Source organism: Panicum virgatum, chromosome 2K (genome assembly GCF_016808335.1).
Source record: "Panicum virgatum strain AP13 chromosome 2K, P.virgatum_v5, whole genome shotgun sequence".
Taxonomy (NCBI): Eukaryota; Viridiplantae; Streptophyta; class Magnoliopsida; order Poales; family Poaceae; genus Panicum; species Panicum virgatum.
This window is the reverse complement of record NC_053137.1, coordinates 7464113-7490977: the sequence shown is the minus strand read 5'-3', so window position 1 is coordinate 7490977 and position 26865 is coordinate 7464113.

Below are 26865 nucleotides of genomic sequence, written 5' to 3'. Positions count from 1 at the left end.
CAAGCGTGGCGCCGTCGAGGAAACGTGGACGACGGCCACCGGCGGAAGCACGCCGCATGTACGCGACGCTGTGATCTCCGACGACGCCGACCGCCGCCGTGGTGGCGAGCGGAGCGCGCGCTGGGCACCCCGGGGTGGACGGTAAATGGAACACCGTCCACCCCGGACGGTATTTCATTTACCGTCCGGTCTCTAGGCCACCTGGACCGTCGGATCCCCTTTTCGCGGTGTACCTTTTTCTGATGGTGTACTTTTTTCTCCAGTATTCCTTTTGAAATTTTAACAGATTGAGAGTGTGGTCTCTTAGGATAACTCTAAAGTTTCTCCTGAAGATACATAGTTTCTCCAGTATTCAGCACTATTATCATCGGTTTATTTACTACAATCTGAAGAGTGCGTTGTAGCAAAGGAAATCAGATTCCATCTGGGATGGTATAACTGCAGCCGCCACCGAGATTGACAATCAGATCTCAGCTGTGCTGCATGCCTGCATAAGGATATCATAATCAGCTTTCCTCTTTCGATTTTTCAACATTCACCTCTTTATATACTATTCTGCAAAATGGAGCACAAAGACAGAACAATAAAATAGCAATCACAGTAGCTGTGAAGCAGCATCTACATGCAAGCTCTGCTCTCGCAAAAGGTCTCTAGCTACAAGATTCCAGTTATTATTCAACAACATATTAAGAGGACTTGGCCTGGAAACTAGGCCTATGTGCAAGATTTCAGTTTAAACATTTCCAATACATGCACTGTTCACAGCATTAGGAAGATACATATACTCGTCCAGTGTAAATAAACATTGCTAGATAGTACTGAGGAAATCAAAATTCAGTCAGTCATTCACTTGGGCCAAGAGATGATTATCATTTAGGGAATACAATGGATGCCTAATATTATAAACTTGGGTAGCTGCATACATAAACTAGCATATGTAATGGTAATTACATGAATATCTGATGTCTCACTTCTCAACTTCTTGTTTAGATCATTAAACAGAACAAAATCATCAGGAGGATACATCCAAGAAACAGCAGATCTCATTGCCCGATTCTAATAGATTTTATCCAATATTGCATCATCTAATCCTACTAGATCAACCAAAGGTGCTAGCTGCTTCACGCTTGGAAGATAGGATATTTTTCGAACGGCTCAAGGAGTATCCCACAAGCAAGCAGTGTCATTCCTTCTTGGCAAGTGCCGATGACTTCACAAAATAGGGACAGTACGGGGGAATAGGAAGCCACCAGCCATCTAGAGTGCACAGAGTACTCACTTCCTTACTATCCATGTCATATGAAACCAGTTTCCTATTCCAGATGTGGAAAAAGAAGACCATGTTGTGATCTGGATGAAAGGCAACAGTGGAGTCAGCTAAAGAGCAATCCACTTCTCCAAACAGCTGCAGACAGCTCACACTGCCCTTCAGGATCCATCGATCTGTATCATAGTTCTCAAGAACTGAAATCAAAAGTTCAGTCATATTGCCAAGATCATCTTTCTTTCCACTCGTGCAATGCAGGAGCCCTTTTGATTGACCAATAAAAACAAGGGAACCGCGCTCCTCTTCAGGCCATGGGATAACCCTACGCTTCTCCCCTTCCCCATCGACCGCGGCTATCACAACCTGGTAATCAGATCTGAGTATGACCAAGGTTTAAAATAACCGGCTATATCCACCGATATATCCGGATATATCTGCTGGGAAGGGCTGGGGATAAGATATTCCCCATTTAGCGCTAAACGAAGAGAACCGCTAATATCCGCTATTAGCCCGATAAATTGGCCAAATGACACTGCCAATAGCGCTAAACTCAGCTTTGTTTCTCCTCCTGGGCCGAAATTGGGAGGCCCAACAGGCAGATTACAACGACACATATATAAACCAGTAACCGCAGTCTCTTCTAGAAACCCTATCCTCTCTTCTACTCCAAGTCTCCGAGAGAAATGGCAGCGGCGGCGACCGCGCCGACGCCCTGTTCTTGGCGTCCTCTGCTCCTCTCCCTCGAGTAGACCAGTGGCAAACAGTGCGGCAGTGGATCTGGTACTCTCCGCCTCTTCCTCTAGTAGGCCAGCTGCTGCAGCAGCAACCGGCAAGTACTCCACGGCTCCCTCCACCTACTTGACGGCGACCTCGACGACCTAGCAGTCTAGCACTTGAAGCTTGAAAGCCGTGTCTCAATCCCAGCCAAATCAAGTAGCAGGCAAGAAAAAAGAAACTCAGGAGCCTTCATTCTATTATATCTGGAAATTTAGAGCCTACAGTCTCTGCTTCATCTTCAGATTCTGATGATTCCATGCAGATTGAATCTTCTGATTCGGCTCCTGGAGATGATGAGTAGAAGTAGACACATTACCAGTTTATGCCTTCATGGTTTGCCATTTTATTTTGCGTCTCAATGTTTGTGCCTGTGAGGCATTGGCTGAATGCTGAATGCATTGCAAGTTGCAACTACTGCTGTGCTGAACTTATTTGAACACTAGAACTTTTAGTTTCGTCTCATCTATGCTATTGCACTACTGAACATTGTGTTTGCTTGGAAACTCTGTATGAAGGTATACCATATTCATGATCCTAATCCCTTGTTTATTAGCATATGTAATTATGTATACATCACTGATTCATGGCGTGAGTTTAGTGTTTACTGAAAACCGCTAAATCATTTAGCTGGCCGATATATCCAGCTATATCCTTTATAGCTGCTGAAAAACCTTGCCGATAAACACAATATCCGGTTATTTTAAACATTGGCCTAGGCTAGGACACCCACCAGCAGGTGGCTGGCCGCCATGGCGTTTCGTCGCAACTGGCACGGTCTGTGTGCTCCGACGAGGGCGCCACACGCCGGGGTGCGGCTGCGTCCACGCCAGACGCGGCGCCGCAGTGGAGGGAGAAGCTGGCGGCGGTGACGTCCGACACGCGCGCGGGTGGACGGGGCGATGGCTGCCTGCCGGCTACCGCTGTCAGGCCAGCGAAGGAGCGCCTCGACGAGGTCTGTGTGCTCCGATGAGCGCGCCGCATGAGGGGACGCGGCGGCGGCCACTGCGGATTTGGCGTGGCGGCCGAGGGAGAAGTCAGCGGCGCGGTGGCGTTCGACGGGCGTCGGGCGGGCCGTGCACCGTGGCTGCCTGCTGGTGTTTGGTTGCTAGTTGGAAGGAGGCGATGCGGTGAGCTACTGAGCTGGGCCATCACCAGGCGTGTCCGTGTCGTACGCGCCGCCGTGGTGGATGGAGAAGTTGGCCGGGGGCACGATGACGTTCGACGCGCGGGCGGTGGCTGGGATGGCTGGTGGTGCTGGTGTCAGGTTTCCTGGAAGAACGCAGTCCAGAGCTTCAGTTTGGGCGGCATGGTGCTTTCTTGCTCTCCTCTGCTTGGTTCAGGGAGAAGGGAGACACTGTCATTCATGTGTACCAAACCTCAGTTAACAATTAACAGAACGCAGAAGTAACATTACGCTGACTTTCAGTTTACTTGGGCATACGCATCTGTCTGTGAGATTGTGCGATGGTAATAGTAAAAATCTTCCATCAAAATTTTGAAGGAAAAAATATCAAAGCTACGCAATAAGAGTCGGACATAGATTATTCAGATGTGATGTAACTCTGAATATTTCCCTCAGGAAATTCAGAAAAGAAAAAAAAGAATACCCTACTGTATGCCACACCTTTTCTTTCTGGGCACTGTTTTTATCCTATGGCAAATTAACGAACTAGGCGATTTTGAGACGCTACTCTACAAAATGTGGCACTGGAATCAGCAGCATTTTGACGTCACCTCGATATGAACTTCAGAGAACTTCTCTGGTTCATGAAATGGTGGAGTGCTCAAAAATGGCATTACAGATGGCCAGCCGTGTTCAGAGTCTGGAAACAGTCCATCAACCAGTAATATTTCAAATTCTCAAAAGAGTGAGTGTTACATTAGCATTCCTAATATACAACATACTTCTTAATAAAAACCAACATGATACAAACATTTGACATGTAACACTACTACCATGATACTGTATTTCAAATATGGATAGTAACACTACACTAGCTTTGCTCCAAGTGCCCCTGTATTAATTTCAAACCTTCGACTCGTATTTGTTCTCTGATAATACCTATACTGTGATGTGTTGGTGGATTGTCCTCAACTATGAATAGTAACTCCAATATTTTCTTCTATCCCATCCGTTTGCCCCTAATTGATCTATGTTACATGATTTAGAATTTCAGGTACACAGCTACGATGCTATGAACTTTTCTTTCTTCAGCCAATCCTTGAATGCGCTTATTAGCTGAATAGGCACATGTGCACGCCATAAGTCGAACAAGTGAGAGGTCATACTACATTTTCGACTTATAGATTCCTCATCCTGTCCTTGCAACAGCTTTCTCGTCCTAGCTTCCCCAAATACTTTCTGTACGATCATGCTTGCCTTCTCAACCTGAATAAGTGCAGAGCTATGTTTAGACTTCCAAATCATTTTGTAAATTGTTGCTTCACTATTCTGGTGGAAGTAACCTATTGACTTTGGGTTGTTCCAAATCTCTTCCGGTTGTTCCAAGGTAATGTCTACATGCAAGTAATGTTGATCCTCACCAACTATCGCCACTATCTCAGAGCTTCTATTTGCAGGCAGCATGTGTTTTAAAGAGCGATGGGATGCAAAGTAAATTCCAGCTTTCAGTCTTTCAGACAACTAGAATCCTGCAGAGAAGTATGTCTTCAAATGGCAAGGTCTTCTGTTTGTTGTACTTGTACGGTGACAAAGAGACCTGACACTGCAAATTCACTTCAGTTACTGGTTCCAAGAAAGCATCTGACAAACCTGCCACGTCTGGGTTGCTAGTACGTTGAAGCTCATGCTGAATTGCTGATTATGCTTCTTGCAGCATAATGAGTTTGGGCGAATCCATTGAGATGCATAGTGTTGGACACGAACCCGATCTTGCTGGTTGGAATGAACTGATGGCACCCACGAGGCCACGACAAGCACTGAGTTGGTAGCTGAGTAAGTTCTTTCATAATATTTTCAACTTTACACTTGACATAAGGAGCAAACAACTGCAGGCACTGAATTGTGGTCCCAACTATGCCTGTACTCTCCGAAACCTGTAATACCATGCTAAAGTAGATATTGCCCACTGCTGGAGAATCATCTGTCTGGATAAAAATCAGGCTAGTCTCTGTTCCGTGCTCTGCAGTACCAAAGGGCGCCAACCACAGTTCAGACGAAGGATGTTGGTTTCTGCCAATGATTTTGTGATGTAGCTCCTTGCCTGCAAAAAAAATCTGCTAAATCAAGTTTTCGAAGCAAGAAAAAAAATCAAAAGCTGTTCAATTAAGCATTGGATCATTCAGGCAGGTGTGATGTAAATGTAACTCTGAATATTTCCCTTAGGAAATGCAGAAAAAGAATATGTTGTTGTTGTGTAGGAATATCTAACTGGGTTCAGATTCTGAAAACAGTCCACCAACCAGTTGAGCTCCATCCGACGTTCTATGGTCTTTAACAGTGATCGTTGTTTGGCACTCCAACTTTGGTGGCCGCAAACGTTCTGAAAGTTTGAATGAGACGAGTTTGCGGGGGTGATCAACTGATCAACAAGGCCCATCAGGCTTTCTGACGGCGACAAGCATCTTCCTTCTTCCTCACACGATGCATAGAAAACTCGAAACGTTTCAGTGCGAGATGGACTCTCGGTTGTTTGGTAAAATTCATCTCCGGCTCTGAATCCCGCAAGGTGGCGCCCGCGCTCTGAACCCCGATCAGCCATGGGCGCAGAAACAACCTGAGAATGCGTCCAAGAGAAGAATAAAATGCATCCAATTTGCCATACAAGAAGAACCCACCAAGATTTTTCCGGCCAGGTCGATCGAAAGAACGCTCGTGCAAGCAAGGCTTGGGGGCTCGCCGGAGTTCGGCGGGGCAGCACCGCGGGATCACAGCCTCGAGGATTCCGGCCTTGATGATGGGCGCGGGGAAGAGCCTGTTCGCTTCCCAGCAGTCCGAGTTAGGGATGGCAACGGGTAAAAACCCGTCGGGTAGTTCTATTCCATACTCGTACCCACGAAAATTATTTGTACCCGCGAAAATACCTATACCCGCGAAAATACCCATACCCGCTCACGGGTATGAAATTCTACCCATACCCGTACCCGCGCGGGTAAAAAAAACTCATCGGGTAACCCGCACCCGATATAACACTCTCTTTAAAGCACTAATTATTGAGTATATGACATAATAAAAACCACAAATTACCTCAAATATAATTAAGTAAAAGAAAGACAATAAAAATAATATACTAACAACAAATCTTAGTATTATTTCGTGTAAATATATATTTATATAGGTTTAATTGAATATGACCAAGTATAGATAATGCGGGTGCGATGCGGATAAAAATTACCCACGGGTCTATGGGTATACCCGTACTCGTACCCGTCTACCCGTCGGGTATAAAATTTTACCCATTAACGTACCCACGGGTAGAGAAATCATCCCATACCCGCGATTGTATCGGGTAAAACCCGTCGGGTACTCGGGTATCGGGTACCCATTGCCAACTCTAGTCCGACTCGAGTATATCCTGGCCGTCAGATGTGGATTGGACGGTCTTCAACTGCCCAGGGGTGGACGGTAAATGAAATACTGTCCACCCCCATGTCGTCGTGTCCGGTGACAAAGCCACCCGCCGGCGAGCGGGGAGCCCGCTCGCGAGGCCACGAAGGACACTGCTCTGGGTGAACGCTAAGAGAGCCGGCGTGGGACCCGCCGTTGCCTGCATCAGCAGCAAGCAAGGCAGCCTCTCTCTGTCCCGTTGCGCGCGCACCACCGAGCCGGGCTGCTCCGCGGTGCGCCATGGCGTACTGTCGCATGGTCTGTGTGCTCCGAGTATTGCGCCACAAGTCGGAACGCGGCAGCGTCCGCGCCAGACGTGGCGTGGCAGCCTCGGGAGAAATTGGCGGCGCGGTGACGTTCGACTAGCGCCGGGCGGCCGGCGGACCATGGACGGTGGTCAGTGGCTGCCTGCTAGTGTCAGGTTGGTTGGGAGAAGGGGAGGCAGCGAGCTGGGCCATTGCCGGCCGTGTCCGTGATGTGATGAGGTGCGGCTCAAACGCGATGCAGAGCGCGGCGACGGTGGGGCCGGCGCCGGACTACCGTAGTTTCAGGTTGGGCAGCGGAGCGCATTCTTGCTCTTCTCGCCCGGATGAGATACGCCGGAGGTCCACGAGAAGAACACGATGCATCCAATCAGCCATAATGAAATCCGGCATGACGCTCGTGCATGCAAGGCTCGGGAGAGCTCGCCGGAGGCCGGCGAGGCAGCGCCGCGGGACGACTCACTCGACGAGGGGGCGCCGGGAAGAGCCCATGTTCGCTCCAGTAAGTCTGAATCGGGTGTATCATGACCATCAGTGGAGGATCAGACGACCCTCTCCCGCCCAGGGGTGGACGGTAAATGAAATACCGTCCACCCCAGACGGTAATTGGGATGCCGTCTGCCCCCTGGTGGCCTTGTCCAGCGGCAAGATCCGCCCGCCGACGAGCCGAGAGCCGGCAAGCGAGGCCACGACGAGGACACCGCTCAGGAACAGATGCTGAGAGCGCCGGCGAGGCATCCGCCGCCTGCGTCAGCAGCAAGCACCGCGGCCTCTGCCTGCTCCGTTGCGCGCGCGCCGTGCCGCACACCCGCTCTGCAGTGCGCTTGGCGCGCCGCGCCTGCAGGTGTACTCCGGTTTAGCGGCCATGGCGTGTGCTCGGAGTAATGTGCCGCAAGCGGGGGACTCGGTCGCGTCCTCGACGGACGCTGCGCCATGGTGGAGGCATAAGTCGCCGGCGATGACGTTCGACGAGCGGCGGAACGGGGCTGCTTGGAAATGGAGGGGTGGCGGCAAGCAGGGCCGTCGCCAGCCGTGTCCGGTGGGGCTGGCGGCATGGCCCTCTGGCTCTCCTCTGCTTCAGGGGTAACATCATGCTGAAATAATTTATGTTGGCTACTCACCTATGAATTGTAGAGGCTCCTCTTCTTCCCCTGTTTTTATCTTGCAGCAAACAAACTTGGCACTCTGAATATTTCGCTCAGCAAATGCAGAAAAAGAATACTCTACCAACTTGGTGATTTGGAGAGGCTACTCTATGAAAATGAAATGTAGCACCGGAATCAATTGTATTTTGATGTCACTAAGATACAAACCCGGTGAACTTTCTGAATCTTGTGGTGTAGAAACTTGCATATGATTCTTCCTGAAGACAGAAAGTCCCTGAAGTAACTGAAAATGAACATGAGACATTATGATATCCTCTTTAGTCGCTAATGGTACAGAATACTTAAAGAAGTTTTTATCACAAACCCCAACTCAATCTACAATTATGGTGAAGCAAATGCATGTAACAATACCCAGCATATCAAACACGAAGAATGACGCGTTACAAATCAAGCACACATTAACAACCCCATCAAGAGCTATGTGTTACACAAGCATAAATTCCTAACTTAGACCATACTGCACATTGGCTTTCCATTCCCCGATCAGTCCTAGGACCTGTAACTGCATTTGTTGAACTTTACTGACATGCTGGGTTTATCAGTCTGTCATCACTACTGAATCCTTCTTGCGGATGACCAAATGCTGTGTTGAGCCAGTGGACGCCATGATTCAATCAGCTATTCCCTAAAAAGAAAAAAAAATCTAATTTCCATTCTGTATTGATTCCTCTTTACCTTACAGATCCATGTTACATGGTTTCCAATTTCAGCTGTCGCTGCGGTGCCCGTAACTGACATTCCTTTTCTTTCTGCAGCCAGTCCACGAGTGTGCTTCGCAGCTGGACAGGCGCATGCTCTGTACACTCTGAAAGCTGTATTGTTATAATGAAGTAGATATTACCCTCAGGTGTACCATCATTCTGGATAAATAAACAGACTAGCCTCTGTTCCGTACACTTCAGTGCTGAAGGGCACCAACAATAACTGAAAGGAAGAATTCCCATTTCCCTGAGTGATTTTATGGTGCAGTTCCTTGCCTGCAAAAAGGTTCCTGACAAGGGAATGAAAGGGAATGTGACAGCGTGGTGTGCCGCCAAACTCGATGAATCTCACAAACTCACTAGCACCATTTGCATACCACTCAAATCTTTGAGCAATGGATCTGCTCTGCTTGTTGTTATTGCGGTAAAGGACGGTGGAAACAAATGACTTGGTAGCATGTACAATCCAGGTAGGAAGGGAGGAAATCCTTACCTCCTGTTGCATCTGTTCGTCCTCTAGGATTCTCTGCTTGCATTTGTGCATTGTTTCGTCGCACTCCTGAGCAGCACGCTTCAGCTTCCTGCGCCAACGCAGCAAGGAGGCATCAGTGATCTGCCACCTCTCTGATGTGTCAAGAGCAGCCTCCAGCCTGATGTGTGCCATCTCTAGACTCTCCAAGTTCCTGTTTGCATTCGATTCCTCTTTCTCCTCATAATTTCTGAACCAGACCAGATAGAACTTGGCTAACTGTCTCATGGACAACAGCAGAACTGATAATCTCCACCATTAGGATTCAAGCATTTGTGCTAGCTGTCCCTTCCCTGCTCAGGAAATTCTACATGTAAAGTATACATAATACAGGAGAGACTGTAGATATCAACTTCCGAGATCACAAGAAAAGTTTTATTAGCGCTGTAAGAACCCACCTTTCAATTGAATCGCAAGGATATGGTGGACACAGCTGTCTTGTGGTAGATATATATTGATGGGTAGTACTCCTACAATGTAGAAGACTTTGTTTGAGAGTCACCGCTTTGTACTCCTTCAATTGAATCGCAAGGATATACATAATACTCAACTGGAAAACATGCATTGAGTGTTGAAAAGTGTGACAGGTGCGTTCAAGTTGCATGTAAATTCAAATGGAGATTGGTGTGATAACTAGCAGACGACTGCGAAAGAAAAAGGTGAAATGTGCATCTTGGAAATATTCCACTACCCTGAATTGGACAAGGAATCTGGAAATGATCTGAACAAGGAATGGGCAGCTTGGAATATGCAGATAGAACGATACACAACTTGCAGCATCTAGTCAGTTAGGCGCACTAATAAGGAGGGTGTTAAATCACTCTTTAGTCCTTTCATGATAGATTCCCCGCAAAGGGTAGGCAAAGGAAGTTTTGTTAAAAAAAATACAGTTCTTATTCTTACTTGATGCCGTGTAATTTGGTTCACCAGCCTTCTTATCTTCGCTCCATTGAATCTGAATGGTACTATTGGTCATTGGTCAAAGGTGTCCCCGGAGTACGTAGAGATCATCTGTTGGAGTCCGGGTAACATGGTCCTGCAAGAACATAATAAGATGGCAGCATCAGAGAAGAATTCAGTGACATCGTCCAAGTCTCCCAATGGAAAAAGTTGCAGTCAGCTGGTCAGTAACAGGATGCGTGTGCAGTGGTGTGGGCAATAATTAAAGTTACTGAGGCGTGCTAAGCTGCCTAACCTGAGCATTCCACACGTAACGGTAATCCTATGTGCTAATTGAAGTTGTTAAGCAACACTAGCAGCAGCAGTAGTAGCTAGTGTATTATATTTGTCTCACCTAATTTTGTTTTTGCTTCCAAAAACAAGTGCTTGATGGAGTTATTAGTCTCATTTGTGTCAATGGATTGGTTTGTTTAATGAATGAAGGGGACAATACGAATCTGCTCAATTTGTCAAGAAAGAAAGGGACTGAAGTTTTTCGGAGTATGTGTTCATCAGGATGTCCACGATCGAGAAGAAAGCAACCGCGTCCAATTTGCCACATGGAAAGAAGCAAGCAGACGAGACATTACAGGCGGGGTCGCCGGCGCGTGCTCGCCGGAGGGCAGCGGCGTGGCCGGAGAAGCGGCGGCGCCGGCCGCAGAGGACGGTGCGGCGCTGGAGCTGCGTTCGCTTCGCATCCATCGCGTTCTGGGTCTCTTGCTTATTACTAGCCGTAGGATACGGATCGGATGGCCATCGCACATCCAGGGGTGGACGGTAAATCAAATACCGTCCACCCCCTGGACGTTGCCAACGGCGGCCAGCGCCACCGGCCGGCGAGCCGGGAGCCCTGGAGCTTGCGAGCGAGGCCGGGAAGAGGGCATGGCCCTCGCTTCGAAGCCGTTGTAGCCCCTGGTGTGGCACACCGGCGCCGCCGGCGGCGGCGGCACCGAACACCACGGGCAGCTCGGCGGAGCACCTGGCGGGTGCGCGCGCCGGCCGGCCGGTGCCCAGTGGTCGACGACCACAGAGTTTACTCAGAGTAGGCCTCTGCACGCGGTAACGCACCGCTGCGCGGCGGCGGCGGCGGCGGCGCCAGCTGTTGATGTCGCGAGGCGACGCCGACGAGGCGAGTCATAGCCGGGGCGCGTCCACGCTGTGAGGAGGAAGAACGAGGACACGTAGCACAACGCGGCGACGTTGGGGAGGTGGAGCTTCAGGTTGAACGGCATGCGAAGCCCAGCGTGTGCGCGTGACGCCGCTGATCGCCGGAGGGCGGCGGCGAGGACGGCGAAGCGGCGCTGGAGTGCGGCGCTCGCTTCGCGTGATGGCGTCGGGTGCCTCTTGCTTAATCCTGACCGCAGGATCCGGATCCGGTGGCTGCCGCGTGCCCGGGGGTGGACGGTAAATGAAATACCGTCCACCCCTGGACGTTGCGAATGCCGGCCACCACCGCCCGCTGGCGAGCTGGGAGCGAGCGAGCGAGCCCAGCAAGCACCGTCGACGCTGCCGGTAGTCCTGGCGTGGCACGGCGGCGGCACCGATCACCGTGGCCTCTGTCTCCGAGCTGTTACTCGAGGGAAGTGCAGCTCGGCGGTGCTTGGCGCGCCAGCAGCCTGCCGGGCGGTGGTCGGCGACCACGGCGTGTACTCTGAGTAGCGCTGCGCCAGACCGAACGATTGTCGGCGGCGAGGGGCGACACCGGCGAAGCAGCGCTGCCTGCGGGCGACGAGAGGGCGCGCTTGCGCAAAGCGTTGGCATCAGGTGTTGCCCAGGTGTGGACGGCATTTACCGTCCACCCCCGTCCCTTGGTGCCTGGTCGTTGGCGAGACGGGAGCCGGTGAGCGAAGCTGGGAAGAGGGGTATCGCCCTCACTTCAACGCGCGCTGGTATCCCTGGCGTGGAACACCGAACACCGGCGCGCCGGCGGCGGCAGCTGCACCGAGCACCAGAGCCTCTGTCGGAGAGCCGAGCCGTTTCGGCGGCGCGCGTCGTGTGGTGAGCGGCGGCGCGGAGGATATGTTGAGTCGAAGGCCGGTGGCGACGTTCCACAAGCTGGCTGCTGATGGAGCGAGGCGACGAGGCAAGTCATCGCCGGACGCGAAGCAGAGCGCGGGCGGCGGTGGGGGGAGGTGGAGCTTCTGGTTGGGCGGCATGACGTCGCTGCTTCCTTGCTCTCCTCTGAACCAGGTTTTGCACTGGGGTCAACATTGTCCTTAAATGTCGCTTTCCAAATGAACTTCAGACAACTGCTTAGGTTCATGAAATGTTAGGATCCTCCAACCGTCGATGTAATTTTGGATCAGAGACATGCTCATGATGCAACTGCCATCCCATCGATGTTGGAATACGAAATTCTTGCATTCGGGAAAAAGATTTAGCTGGGATCTTGGTGAATGCGAGATCGCAATTTCAGAAATGTTTAAGCTGTAACACCCCTCAGCCAGACCGGTCCGAACGGTGTCGCCGGCTGGTCAGGACCGGTAGCGGCAGCACGCGTCACGGCGGCCACGCGTCGAGCATCCTCGCCGGAGAGCGCGCCGTGGCCACGTGTCGGCCATCCTCGACGTCAACGTCGCGTCCTTATCCATCCTCCGAAGCCTTCCACGCCGTCGCCTCCTCCTTCCTCCATTTCTTCTTCCTCGAGCCGAGCTCGAATGAGCTCGAGCAGCTCGCGTTCCGCCGGCTAAATCCCCGGCCTCCGCTCCACCGTACTCAAATCACTCGCACCCGAAGCTCCCTCACCTCCCTAGCTCCCTCCCCAGTCCCTTGGAACTGAGCTCCGGCCGCCGTATAGCCTGGAATCGCGGATCCTCTGGCCACTAGCCATCAATGGCCATCGAGCTCCACCTCGACGTCGAACTCCATCGTCCGGCCACCGTTTTCTTCGTCCAGCGGCTCAAATCGAAACTAGGTGAGGTACTAATGCTCGTGCTTTTCTCGTTCTTGCGCGTTCCGCGAGTTTCCGCGCTCGATTCATGGTGTCGCCGCCGTCGTCATGCTGTTGCTCGTTGTGAGCTGCACGTGCGCGCCCCTGCACCGCGTTGCTGTGCGCGCCGGCTTTGCCCTGCTGCCCCGGCCGTCGCGCCGCCCTGCCCTGCTACTGGCTAGCCTCACCGCCGGCGAGAGCCCCTCGCTGTGCCGCCGGCCATGGGCCTGTGACATGGCTGTCGTCCCCGACCAGTCTAACCGGTTGTATATACCGGTCCGACCGGTGGGAGCCTTTTTATTCATTTGACGAAAATTTATAAGTTGTCTAGTAAATTAAGAAAAAATTCTAAAAATATAAGATCAGTTTTGTTTGAATATTTAGGTCTAAATCTCCAGGGGAAAAATATTAATTGTTGTGAAATGACCTTTTCATCTCTGTTAAAAATTTAAGTTGTGTTTAGACTCATTTAATTTGTTTAGGCAGGTCTGTTGGTCCAAAAATTATGAAATTTAGGCAGTAGTTCAGTTTAGGCATATGTAGTACGCTATAAGAATTTCATGTCCAGAAAACGTAGTTTGATATGTTAGTTGATTTCTTATATATTAGTATATCTATGAGTTAAGGGATAGTTTATGTTTGAGAAGAATCTTGTAAATAAAATTAGAACACGGTACTAGTAGATACATCATACTAGATTTTGCTCATCACTAAAATGTGCTCATGATTTACTTTAGCGAGTTATTTTACTTATGGCAAATCTAGATAACTTGTATTGAAACCATATTGCTAGGTTTAAGGCTAATAGAATTCTCTTGTGAATAAAACCCTATAAAGATTCTATAAAATAGGTTAGTGGTATCTAGGTACATTAGATTCTATTCTCCACCACCTTGTTTTCTAAGTCGTAATTCCATAATTTGTAGTTACATTTGTTAATCAATCAACAATTTCCTAGGTGTAATTAGAGTTATGCATTGCGTCAATTAACATTTTATGCCTATACACGTATAGTCTTTAGCTGAAGATGTCATTCATAAAATTGATCGGGAGGTTTTGGACATGGCTCCTGTGCTGGTCATGGTCCGACCAGCCAGTCTGACCGGTGTAGGGACCGGTCTGACCGGTTGGGTAAACCGGTCTGACCGGTTTGGTATACCGGTCTGACCGGTAGCATTATGGATGACAGTCGTAATTGTAGGTAAATCGTAGCGTTTATACTCGATCGATAGTTACTTTGTGATTGTAAAATTTTATTATTATTTCATGTGCATTTAATTGGCATATCATATGCATACATGTAGAGCTCGTAGTGAGAATGACGTCTACGAATGGATCGTGAAGCCCCGGATCGGAGCAGAAAGATTGAGAGGGAATGCGTAAAGACCCGACCCAATGGTCGGAAGGGCCCAAGGCTTTGTTAATATTAACACTAACTTAGTGTTACCCTCAGGCAAGCCCCGGTGCACAACCTATTAATTTAAATTATAACACCTATATATATCTATTACTTGAGCATTATGTACATGAATTGTTTGAAACCCTAGTTGCATTGTCCTTAGGTTTTCCTGGGCCTTATACTAGTATAGATATGTCGTTAGCACTGCTATGCGTAATAGGGTTCGATAGAAGTCGAGTAATAGGTTGATGCGTGGGGTCCGACGGGGTTTTTGCGTGCCGTGTTGGTTAGGTCCATCTTGCAAGGTTAAATCGAATCGATTCACCGTGTCTCGCGGTTATGAGAGCCTTGATCTCTTGGTCACATCGTAGAAAGGAAATTGAATAGAATGAGATAAAATGAGGGCTGATGTTAACTAATTAATGATTTGTTTACCTTGATCGTTGTAGTTTGCAGACCATAGATGATCAGTAAATCCTTTGATAGAAATTGGAGCTAAAATTTGGAAAATAAGGACTTACTTCTAGTTGCTTTTTCTGCAAAACAAACCACCAGCCAAAAAGCTTTGCATGTCTAGATACGTGGGCTAAGTATACCCACTGGTCGGGTAAGTCTTGCTGAGTATTAGTTGCTCAGGGTTTGTTGTTTACCCTATTTCAGGTATAGGAGCTAACTAGGTTTCATATCGATGGGCTCGATGTGGCGCCTTGTCTTCACGTCTCGGTAGTTCTCGATTTATTTATTTTGTTTTATTTATTCTCTAGTAAAAATGCTCTGTAAATTAGATTCTCTTCGGCTGCTATCTATTCTTTGTAAATTTTAAATTTAAAGCTATTTTGTAAAAGTTTTAATATTATTTACTATTTTTGTAAGATTGTGTCATGCTGGTACCTTCTGCGCTCGCCTTCGTGCGAGACTTCTGGTGTGTTTCGATCGGCCTGTGGGTTGGAAACAGCCTGTCAAGTTATACTTAATTAAGCTAATGCACCTGATGTTTTCAAATGATGCCGGTTATGCTTAATTAAGCGTTTTAACTCGGCGGGTCTGTCACATAAGCTCTGGAAGTCTGCAGTAGCAAGTAGCAACAGTAAATGGAAGCTTTTCTCTGCCAAATGTGATTTAACAGGTTAAGCATTGCATCATGAATAGCCTCGTTTGCAGTTACATACACAGGGTCACAGACATTAGACATACACATGTGTGGAAATGATGAGCTATATTTTTCACTTGTGCTGACCCATCAAGTTATGCATGGACGGCGCAGGATCAGATCAAGCCTTCCATCTTGTCAGATGAACGCACAACCCAAAGCTTAAGTATGTCTTTGGCCACCTCCTTCCATCCTGCTATGCTGTAATTATCTTGCTGTTGGATTACCCTTTTATCCTAAATCCATGATCTGGATGTTGGAATTGATCTTAGCCGTTAAAACATAAATGAATGGCTAGGATCTAAATTATTAAGCCTCAAATGGTTTTTGCCTATGATCAGTGGGCAATGGCCAACAGATTATGGTGCTGGTTCCCCTAGTGCACAGTAGTATAAATAGGGAGATAAACATGATAAAAAGATAAGCATCTATCCTCCCTCATTCACTCCTGATCAAAATCTTCTAATGCAAGCACTAGGAAGAACACACAGATACCATCTACATATCTAGATGGTCTCCACATCTAAAGAAGGTATGCCAATACCTATTTCTATGTATTTACTTGTGATCCATCAGGATTTAGTCGATCCAGAGGAACTAACAGTGGCACCAGAGCCATGCTAGATCCTTTTGGATCCTTGTTCATGTGTAATTCATGCTTCTCTAGATGTATCTGTGCCCAAATTCATGTTCTTGTGCATGCCTATGAATATGTTCATGAAATTCATGTTCAATATGCTTTAATTAGACCACTGTCCATGCAATTCATGATGTTTTGTCTCAATTTCTTCACTGTCTAAGTGATTCATGTTTAATTCAAGCTTATGCTTATGATGTTTATCATGTTTATGCATGATTTATCACTGCTTAATCCTTGAATACCCTAAAATCCCCAAATCTCATGAACCCTAACCTAAATCCTAAGTGAGGAGGAGTGGATTGATTTACCTTATGGGTTGTGGTCGCCGTGGTGGTCTTCTTCGACCACGGCAATGCCACTGCCGTTGATTAATGCGAGTGCTCACTCGGGAACTTGGTTCCCGAGTGGCCTCACCACTCCTCCGAGCCCGAACGGCCGCCTTGTGCGCCGCTCATCGACGTGCATCTGCGTCGCCGCCCAGTTTTGGCCTAACCTCCCCATTGCCGCTGCGGATCTTCATGCGGCTGGGGCCCCTTAGGGCACTGATCAGCGATGCTCGACGGAGCTACGCATCGGCCATGGCCGTGCGCACCTCTGGCGAGCAAAGCTCGCCAGCGCAGCCATCTCCTCTGCCGCGTGTCGGGGGGGGGGGGGGGGGGCGCTCCGCGCCAACGTCGCGGCTCCTGCCCGGGGCGCGCGCACGTCCCCGCGGCCCAGGGTGCCGCCGCCGCCGGGTGAGAGGGAGAGAGGAAAGAGAGAAAGGGGAGGGGATTAGGCTGGATTAGGTTTTTAGGGGGTGTGGCCGGCAGCGGTTTTCCCCAACCGCGGGCCTGCTCTCGGCCGTCGGATTGGGATCCAATGGCGCGAGGCAGCCGGCCGTCCCATAGGCCAAATGGGCCGGCGTGGGGGCGCCGATTTCTTGGCCCAGGCCAATTTTTTTTGGGCCTGGAGCTCGAGTGGAGAGGCGGTTTGAGGTTAACGGGCCAGGCTGTTTTTGGCCTGATTCGGGAAGTTTAATGAGCCCAAAAGAATAGTGTTTTCCCTTTTATTTAGTTATTTTTTAAATGGGCTGTATAGTATTGTGCTAATAGTGTTCATGGGCTGCACATAAATATTGGGCATTTTAACCATTCAAGTTTTGTTTATTTTTTTGCTTATGCAAATAATAAGTTTTTTTAGTTTTCCCTTATGTTTGAATACATGTTTCTGCTGCAATATTTTTGTATATGACTTATGAATTATGCCTCTATTTAAGTGTGGGTTTTATCTTTTTTTTCTGGCCAAAGCTGATAAATGTATAAATTTTCATAAAATTTTATTTTTCCAATTTTTTCTGCCCAAAGGTGATTGGATTGGATTAATAAAAGAAGTTTTGAGTCATATAATAAAGTGTGAATTTTATTCATTTTTCTGGCCAAAGCTGATGAATGAATAATTTTCGTAAAATTTTATTGCTCTAATTCAATTCTAGCCAAAGTTGTTTTGAATTTGATCAATAAAAGTAGTTTATGATGTTGCTCACTAAAGTTTTTCCTTATGTTTTTGGATGCAGCATCTTATGCTCATATTACCGGACTGATAAACGGTATTGAGCCACTTAATGAGAGCAATTATGTTTCATGGAAAGAAAAATTAGAGATCAATTTAGCTCTACTGGATCTCGATTATGCTCTCAATAATGATGCCCCTAAAGAGCCTCAGTAGGATGCTGAAAATTATGAAGCACTCCGAAAAGAATATAATGATAAGAAGGCTTTATGGGAGCCATCAAATCGTAAGTGCCTCATGATAATTAAAAGTTCTATTATTGAAAGTATTAGAGGCGCTATTTCGGACTCAAATAGTGCTAAGGAATACCTTAGCAAAGTTAAGGATTAGTTCAAAGATTCCTCAAAAATCTATGCAAGCACTCTAATAAAGAGGCTTGTAGAAGAAAAGTATAATCCAACCGGAAGCATAAGAGAGCATATTATGAAGAAATGTCACATGACTGCTAAACTTAAGTCATTGAAAATGGAAATTTCTGATGGCTTTCTTGTGTATTTCATAATGTCATCTATGCCCCGGAGTTTTCTCCATTTACCATACCATCAATTATAATGCTATGAAAACAAAGTGGAGCATTGATGAAATGATAGCCATGTGTGTCCAAGAGGAAGAAAGGCTTAAAGCTGATAGGATTGAACATATTGATCAATTCCAGACCTCTCAGAAACGGCAATATAAAAGGTTTGTCAATGAATATATGAAGCCTAAAAATCCTCAGTTTAAAAATAAGGGGCAATGTTCTAAGAAAATCCAGTAGAATAAGCCACAACAAAAGCCCTAGCAAAATACCAACACAGATGCTGGAAGTGAGGAAAAGAAAGAAGGATGTCGTTTTTGTGGCAAACCTGGACACTTTCTGTAACATCCCAAAAATTTACCAAATCAAATCACACGCTAAAAAAATAATTTTCAAAATTCTATTCGTCGTTGAGCTCAATCCTTCCTGTCCAAGCCCTATTTCCCGAAACCTTTTTCCTGACCCGACACCCGAATCCGACCGGACGTCGCGGCGCGCATGGCCGACCAGGCCGCAGTGGCCGCCGCGAATATCATCGGCGCACTCTCTCTCTCTCTCTCTCCTTTTCCCCTTTTCCTTTTTCTTTTTCTCCATTTCTTCTTTTTTCTTTTCCTTTTCCCATTTTCCTTCTCTCTCTCCCTCTTCTTTCCTCCTCCCTCTCCTCTGCCGCGAGCCCGCACGCACGCTCGGCCCGCCACCGGCCGCTCCCCGCAGCCCGCTCGCCGCGCCGCTGTAGCGAAAATGGCCTCTCATGCCATTTTTCAATATAATGTTTTGGCGATTGATGACACACACAACACTTGGACTAATATGATTGTTAAGTTAACCATTCTCAGGTTTTTAGGTTCAAGTGATGATAAAGAGAAGATAGGCGTAGCTAGGCCCGAAGGGCCGCCCCTACGGGGGTTCTGCAAGTTTGCTATCACCGGTTAAACCGACGTTGGGTGTTTTACACTCGTCGTAGCCAAGTCGAAAAGATCAAGATGAAGCAAATTTGCTATCACCGGTTAAACCGATGATGAGCAAATTTGTACTCATCGGTGCAATGAAATTGGCACCGGATTAACCGACGTTGGGTGTTTTACACTCGTCGGTGCACTGACTTTGAGTACACCAGGCTAGGGTTTTACACCGGTTGAACCGACGCTAATGAAATTGCATACGTCGGTGTATTGACAGATGAAGACAGAGGAAATTCTATACACCGGTTAAATTGACGATTAGATATTGGTGAACGTCGGTGCAGTTGTCCAGAGAGTTAGTTTTTCAGCAACTACACTCACCGGTTAAACCGACGCTGCATCGGTTGATTACGTCGGTCGATTGAAGTAGCCGTTGAAGTATAACGAATAGTTGGAAAATGCACTCACCGGTTAAACCGGTGATGACAAAAACGGGAGCATCGGTTTAACCGGTGATAGCACTTTTTGTCAGCCTTTTTTCCAACGGCTAGTTTGGGGTGTGTGGGCTATATATATGCCACCCCACGGCTCATTTGAGGTTGCTGGAGACAAAGGAAGTATACAAGGGCCAAAGATCATCTCCAACCACCATAGAACTTCATTGTACATCATATAGGCTTAAGTACACTTGTGAGAGTGCCTAGTGCTTGTTTAGGCTTAGTTCTTGAGAGAGCAAGCTTGAGAGAATTCTTGCTACGGCAAGCAATCCTTGTGATCCGTCGTGTGACCCTCCGTCTTGGTGTGGAGTGGCAACGACACTTTGTGCGGGGGAAGAGTAGACCCCCTCCATGGTGGAGAAGCTCCGTAGTGGATTTCGGCCGGGTGACCGAGAGAGACGGTGGCGGTGCACGAGACTCGGTGTCTTGTGGGCACTTGCCTTTGCTTGCCGGCATCGCCTTGATGGCGTAGTGCAAGACGGTGATCGGAAGAGCCTCGGTGTCCCGTGGACGTAGGCGTTTGTGCCGAACCACATTACATGACCGTGTCTACTCGGAAGTTTGCATCCCTCTTGCACGTGTTGCTTCTTCATCAAGGTAACTGCACTTCCTTGAATGATGATCAAGGAGACGGAGAAAATTCGAGTTCTACTTCGTCAAGGCAAATGAGAGTCCGTAGCAGAGAAAATTCGAGTTCGAAACTGAAAAGGCAATTGATTACCGATTCATCTCGATCTGCTTTGTTGTTGCATACACGAGAGAGGCATTAACTATCCGGTTTACATGTTCCGCCGTCGTCTCCATGCTTGCATTTCGTCCACTTCCTTCTGGTGATGACCATGGCGCTGCTCGCGGTGTCCCAGGCGGCGCGCCTGCCGGAGGAGTACAGGGCAGGCGGCGATCGTGTTCTCATACTTGCGGGCCCGATCGCCGTCGGGCTCCTCGCCTTGTCGTGGATCCTGATTGCGTTCTTCGAACAACGACGGCGGTGTTGAATTCGAATCTAAGGCAGAATGATCAAACCCATATATAACCTCAAGCACTTTGTCTCCTCTCGATGAAAACATGATCAGACACGGTCGTAAAAAAAAACCCTCAAGCACTTTGGTGCGGAAGACACTAGCTATGCTCTGGGTTTTGACTGTACTTAACCATCTGTAGATGATTACAAGTGCATGCACATCAGTAGCGAATGCTTGCAAATGCTAAGTGATCATGTTTTTCCCCGTGGTGCTTGGCATTTACGTAAGTGTTGACAGTTTTGTTAAATCATGTTACTGTTTTTCCTTCTTTGTGGCTCTGCTAACTTTACTTTTTGCTGTTGAAATTTCAATTCGAGAACGTAGTAGAAGAGCTTTGATTTGCCTTGCGTGTTTACTGTCTACAGACTGTTGATTACTGTGCTCTGTGTGTTACATTACATATGATGTGAGTTTTGATTTGTCCATATAAACAGAGCATGCGCAGCTTCCATATATGGACAAGAAGGGTAAGTTGGAGTTATGCATGGACAGGATTAGGAGCGGCCCCAATGGGAGCGCGGTGGCCGGCCTCCCCGACGACCTCCTCCTGGAGATCCTCTCGCGCCTCCCCGTCAAGCCCCTCTCCCGATTCAAGTGTGTCTCCAAAGCCTGGTCCTGCCTCGTCGCCGACTGCCTCAGGAAGATCCCCCCCGACCCTGCAAGGTTTCTTCTACTCGGACGACAAGGGCGTGAACAACAACTGCGAGCATTTCTTCAACCTGCTGGGGAGATCCCTGCCTCCCGTCGACACGTCCTTCGCCTTCCTCACGGAGCTGCCCGAGATCGAGCAGATCGGTCTCGCGGATTCCTGCAATGGGCTCCTGCTCTTTCTGCACACCCGTCCAGGAACATACGAGGAAAAAGGCTACATTGTGTGCAACCCGGCCACCAGGGAATGGGTGCTTGTGACTAGCACGGGCACTCAGTGCGAGGACGAATATGGATATCCGGCGCTCGCCGTTTCCTGAAAGTAGAGAATGGAGTGGAAGGTCAGTCGAATGTTGGTCACACCAAATCATCGAAACCTGGGTCAGCAAAGCCTTTATTAACGGTATGCTGCATTTGGCTGTCATACTCAGATCCAGTGGCGGACCTAGCATTGAAACTTAGGGTATGCCGGGTCAAAATTTCAACATTCAATTCGGTATTCGGTACAATCTAAAAAACGGTACACAACAAAAAAAATTCACGAGCAATTCAGTATATAAGCAATTAGGTTCAGTACTTGCATACACTTGATTACAATATAAATAGTAGAAGCACATTAAGTCTTAGAATTACATAAAATAAACTTACACACCTACAATAGTTCAAAGAGATTACCTTATTTCTTCTTATCAGGCCTACGCTTCCTAAAGCTCATGAAAGTATTAATTATATCATCTTCATCCACTTGAAAGAAGATATCTCGCTCGATGAATGTGTGTAAACAATCATCCAAAAGACTATCTCCCATCTTATTTCTCAGCTTAGTTTTCACAAAAGTCAATGCAGAGAAGACCCTTTCAACACTTGCCGTTGCCACCGGTAGAAGCAAGACCAATTTGAGAAGATTATAAACCATATCATAAATCTTATGCCTCCCAGTTTGAACTAGTTTAGTTGAGAGTTCAACAAGATTATTAAGACCTTTGAAGCTATCCTCATGTCTGATGTCATCAATATAATTGTCAAGTTGCAATTCAAGTTTGACCAAATGCGACTCAAAGAAGTCATTAGGGTAGAAATCAGCAAGCCTACGTAACTTTTGTGCCTTAAAAGAAGCAAAAGAATCAGCAGGACTGAAGGCTGACATACAAGAAAGCAGCTCCAAATTAACCTAATCAAATCGACTGTCAAGCTCTTGACTGATATGATCAATAACCCCAATAAATACTTCTCTTCTAAAGTGATCATCTATTGTTTGGTTTCGGGCAAACCGTGCAGATCTTTCATAAGGCACATACTGACCATCCATTGCAGGAACTTGGACACCATGTTTATTGCAAAACAAAGTGACCCGTTGAAGAAATTGATCCCACCCATTAGACCTAAGTTTTTGCATTCTAGCCTTTGCCACACGAACAAGTGATATTGCATTAAGAATATCTTGTTCTCTTCTTTGTAAGCACTCAGATAATTCATTTGTGTATCCAAGAATAATAAGCATTAAGTGTGCAGCAAAAGCAAAGTCAAATGACTCAAATACTCCAACTATAGCATGTATTTTTGGCCAATCACCCTTTTGTGTTGGATCTTCTCCAAGAGTAATGAGTACGTCTCGAATTGTGGGATACATAGAAATAATGTTGACAATAGTTCTGTAATGAGAGCCCCACCGAGTATCACCAGGCCTAGGTAATCCCCTCTCTTGATTTAATCCACTCCCAGTTTCTAGTTCCTCACACTCAATTGCTTTCATGACACTTTCAAGTCTAGAATTCCTAATCATGCCATGACGCTTACAAGAAACTCCAACAATATTCAGCAAGAGAGATACTTGATCGAAAAAACACACGCAATCATTATTTCCCTTAGCAACAGCAACAAGAACTAATTGGAGTTGATGTGCAAAACAATGGATATAATAAGCAGAAGGTGATTCTTGCATAATCAATGTTTTTAGCCCTTTAATATGTCCTTTCATATTGCTAGCCCCATCATAACCTTGACCACGAATCCGAGTGATGCTCAAGCCATGACTAGCAAGTAGAGCTTCAATTGCTTCCTTAAGTGATAAAGAAGTTGTATCATCTACATGAACAACTCCAAGAAAATGCTCACATGGCCTTCCCAATTTATCAACATAACGCAAGCAAAGAGCTAATTGTTCCCTATGTGATATGTCACTAGACTCATCTGCTAGAATTGCAAAGGGCTCCTCACCAAGTTCTTCAATTATTTTCTTTCTTGTTTCTATGGCACAACATTGAATAAGTTGCTTTTGTATCTTTGGGCTGGTTAAGAGGCAATTACCTGGAGCATTATTGAGAACATACTTATTGACTTCTTCACTATTGGCTGCAAGAAATTTCAGAAGCTCAATAAAATTCCCTCTATTGCTAGAGTCTTCACTTTCATTATGTCCACGGAAGGCCAACCCTTGATGCAATAGAAACTTCAAACATCTCAGTGAATACCTCAATCTGATCATATAAAGACGACGATCCTCATTACTCCACTTCTCAATTTTATCATCAATTGCTGCATTAGGATTCATAAAGCCAATATATTTCTCTTGAGCTGCCTTGTGTGCAACAGAACCCATATGTTTCAGAAGTGATTTCTCTCCTATATTCCAATTGTTCCAACCCTTTACTGTAAATGCATCTGTCCCCTTGCCCTTACTTTGTTTGTCCTTGAACAAGTAGCATAAGAAGCAAAACACAGCTTCCTTTTTTGTACTATATTCAACCCAATCATATTTGTAAAACCATACACAATTGAAACCCCGCTCTCTACCTCCAATTGCTCTTTTCTTAAATTCATGTGAATAAGGTTGGTATGGACCATTAAGAATATATGACCTTCTAATTGCATCTTGATCATTAAAAGGATAACTTGCAATGGGGAGCCTTTCAGCTGGATCACGAGGAAGGCGATTGATATCATAAATCGGTGATTGTGGTGGCAAAACATCTTCAGTTGGTGGTGGGATTGGCGCTGGAATTGGTGGCAGGGTATCATCTTCAGTTTCAATTGATTCTGAAAGCACACTAGATGCCACAAGACTAGGATTCACATCTTCTTCAATTATTCTCTCTTGCTCTTGAATTTGCTTTTCCACAACTGTTGCAGCCGGAACAGGTGAAGGAGATGATGAAGAAGCAGCAAGCTTATTTGCTATATGCTTCTGAAAAAGTGATGCGATGCTCCCATCCCTCTTCATTGTTCATAGGATCTATAGAAAAATAGAATACATCAATAATCTACTAATCTACTGAGTACTGACTAGGCCACTAGGGTTATGGGTTAAGAAGGGGATCTGAAATTCTCAATCGGGATTTACCTTTGCGGGCTGGATACTTCCTCTGGGCGCCGAGGATGGTCGACGGCCGGCGCTGGCTGGAGCCGGTGGGCGCGCGGTGGCTGATGCCTGATGGCGCGGCAAACTGAGCGGGTTGGGGAGGGGGCCTCGAGGCGCGGCCGCGCGGGGGCGCCGGCGACCGGCACGGCGAGCCGGCGTCCGTCCTCCGGCGACCTGCGCGGGGCGCGGCTACGCAGCTAGAGTGCTGGGCGACGGCGCGACGCTGAGATCGAGCGGAGGAGACCCACGGGCGCTCGCGACTTGCGAGGCGGCGTGACTGCGTGAGGGAGTCGGGGGCGGAAGGGAGTCATGTTTTCTTTCCTGTTGTGCGGCTCCTCTCGTGGGAAGGAGCAGGCCGATTGCTTGTTGGGCCTCCTCTCGTGAGGGAGTCAGGGGCGGTCATCAGACAGCGGCGTCCCTCCGTGTCTTTTTTTTTTTGAGCTGCGTCCGTCCGCTCGATTGGAAAGGTGAGAGCTAGGCCGAGCCGCGAGAGGCAGCTGCACCCCGCGCAGGCCAATTCCATCCTCCAGGGTGGGCCGCTTAGGGTATGCCACGGCATACCCTGGCCACCCTGTAGGTCCGCCAGTGTACATAGCTTTGCTAGAAACAGGAACATTTCAGTTGCTAAGTTCCTCCAAAGTGAAGACATACTTGAGCAGTTTAATCTTCCTCTTTCAGCTGAGGCCTATCAGGAATTACAAGACCTGCAAACAATTATCCAAGGAATACAAGTCCAAAGCAATGAGGCGGATTGTTGGCAGTATATCTGGGGCTCCAACAGGTACTTCTCAAAACAGTTCTACAACCTCCCCTTCAAAAACATCATACCTCCACCACCATTTCTTTGGATTTGGCAATCAAGATGCAGCAACAAACTTAGAACCTTCTCATGGTTACTGCTCATGGACAGATTGAATACCAGAAACTTGCTCAGAAGAAGGAACTTCCATATTGAGGGAAATAATTTCAATTGTGTTTTATGCAATGGTAACATAGAAGAGACAGCTTTCCACCTCTTCTTCTCCTGCACCTTCAGCAAATCCTGCTAGCAGGCAATAAACATAAACTGGAGGGACAACCTACATTTTTTTTCCAATGATGAAGAAAGCTAGACAGGACTTTCAGCACTGGTTCTTCATGGAAGTTTTCATAATAGCCACCTGGCACATATGGAAGCAAAGGAACAATCTAATCTTTGAAGGGAAAAGACCAACAGTCCAAGGTTGGTTTACAAACTTTATAGACGAGGCAAGACTACAAGCTCACAGAATTAAGAAAGACAAACGACAGGCCTTTCTTAGCTGGGTTGATAATGTCCAACTTTAGTTGAAGTTTCTCTTCTCCTTTCTCAGAGTTTTCTATGAGGTTTACCCCTCCTTTTTAGGTCCCCAGGGCCCTTTGTGGTTGGTGGCCTTTTGTACAGTTCTACTCTTTTTTCTTCTTATTTATATATATACCATACCACAGCGGGGGCTGTACAATTTTCAAAAAAAAATAGTGCTGAAATGTGGTAAACCTGAGTAATTGCATTGAAGTTATATATGTCACATACTACATTTCTTATTTTCAGATTCAGAATCGTAATCATCCTATATGTACTTGCATATTTATTTCTTAGCCTTACTAGCAAGTGATTATTGACTGAAACTTTATTTTCTCGTTCTTTTATATGTATGGTATGTTATTTGTCCTACTTGCATGGCTCCATACTTGATTTTGATTACATGTTATATACTTAGTTCTGAACTTTGATTTAGTTCTGCTACATCCCATGAAACTTTGGAGCGAGTATATGTATCTTTTGTAAATTCTGAACGTTACCCTTATCCAAACAGCGAACTAAAATCCTGAAACTTTGGAGCAACCCCTCTAATCCAAGGGAATTGGCCTTTTTCCCGACAGAAAACATAAAAGAAGGTTTGTGTACGACTGCACACATTAAGCTTCTATGTTTGATTTTCTTTGTTCAAGAAATTGCTTTTTCTCCCTTTAAGAAACAAGGATACTTTGTAGATACTAATATTTCTCTAGATATTTATAAAATTA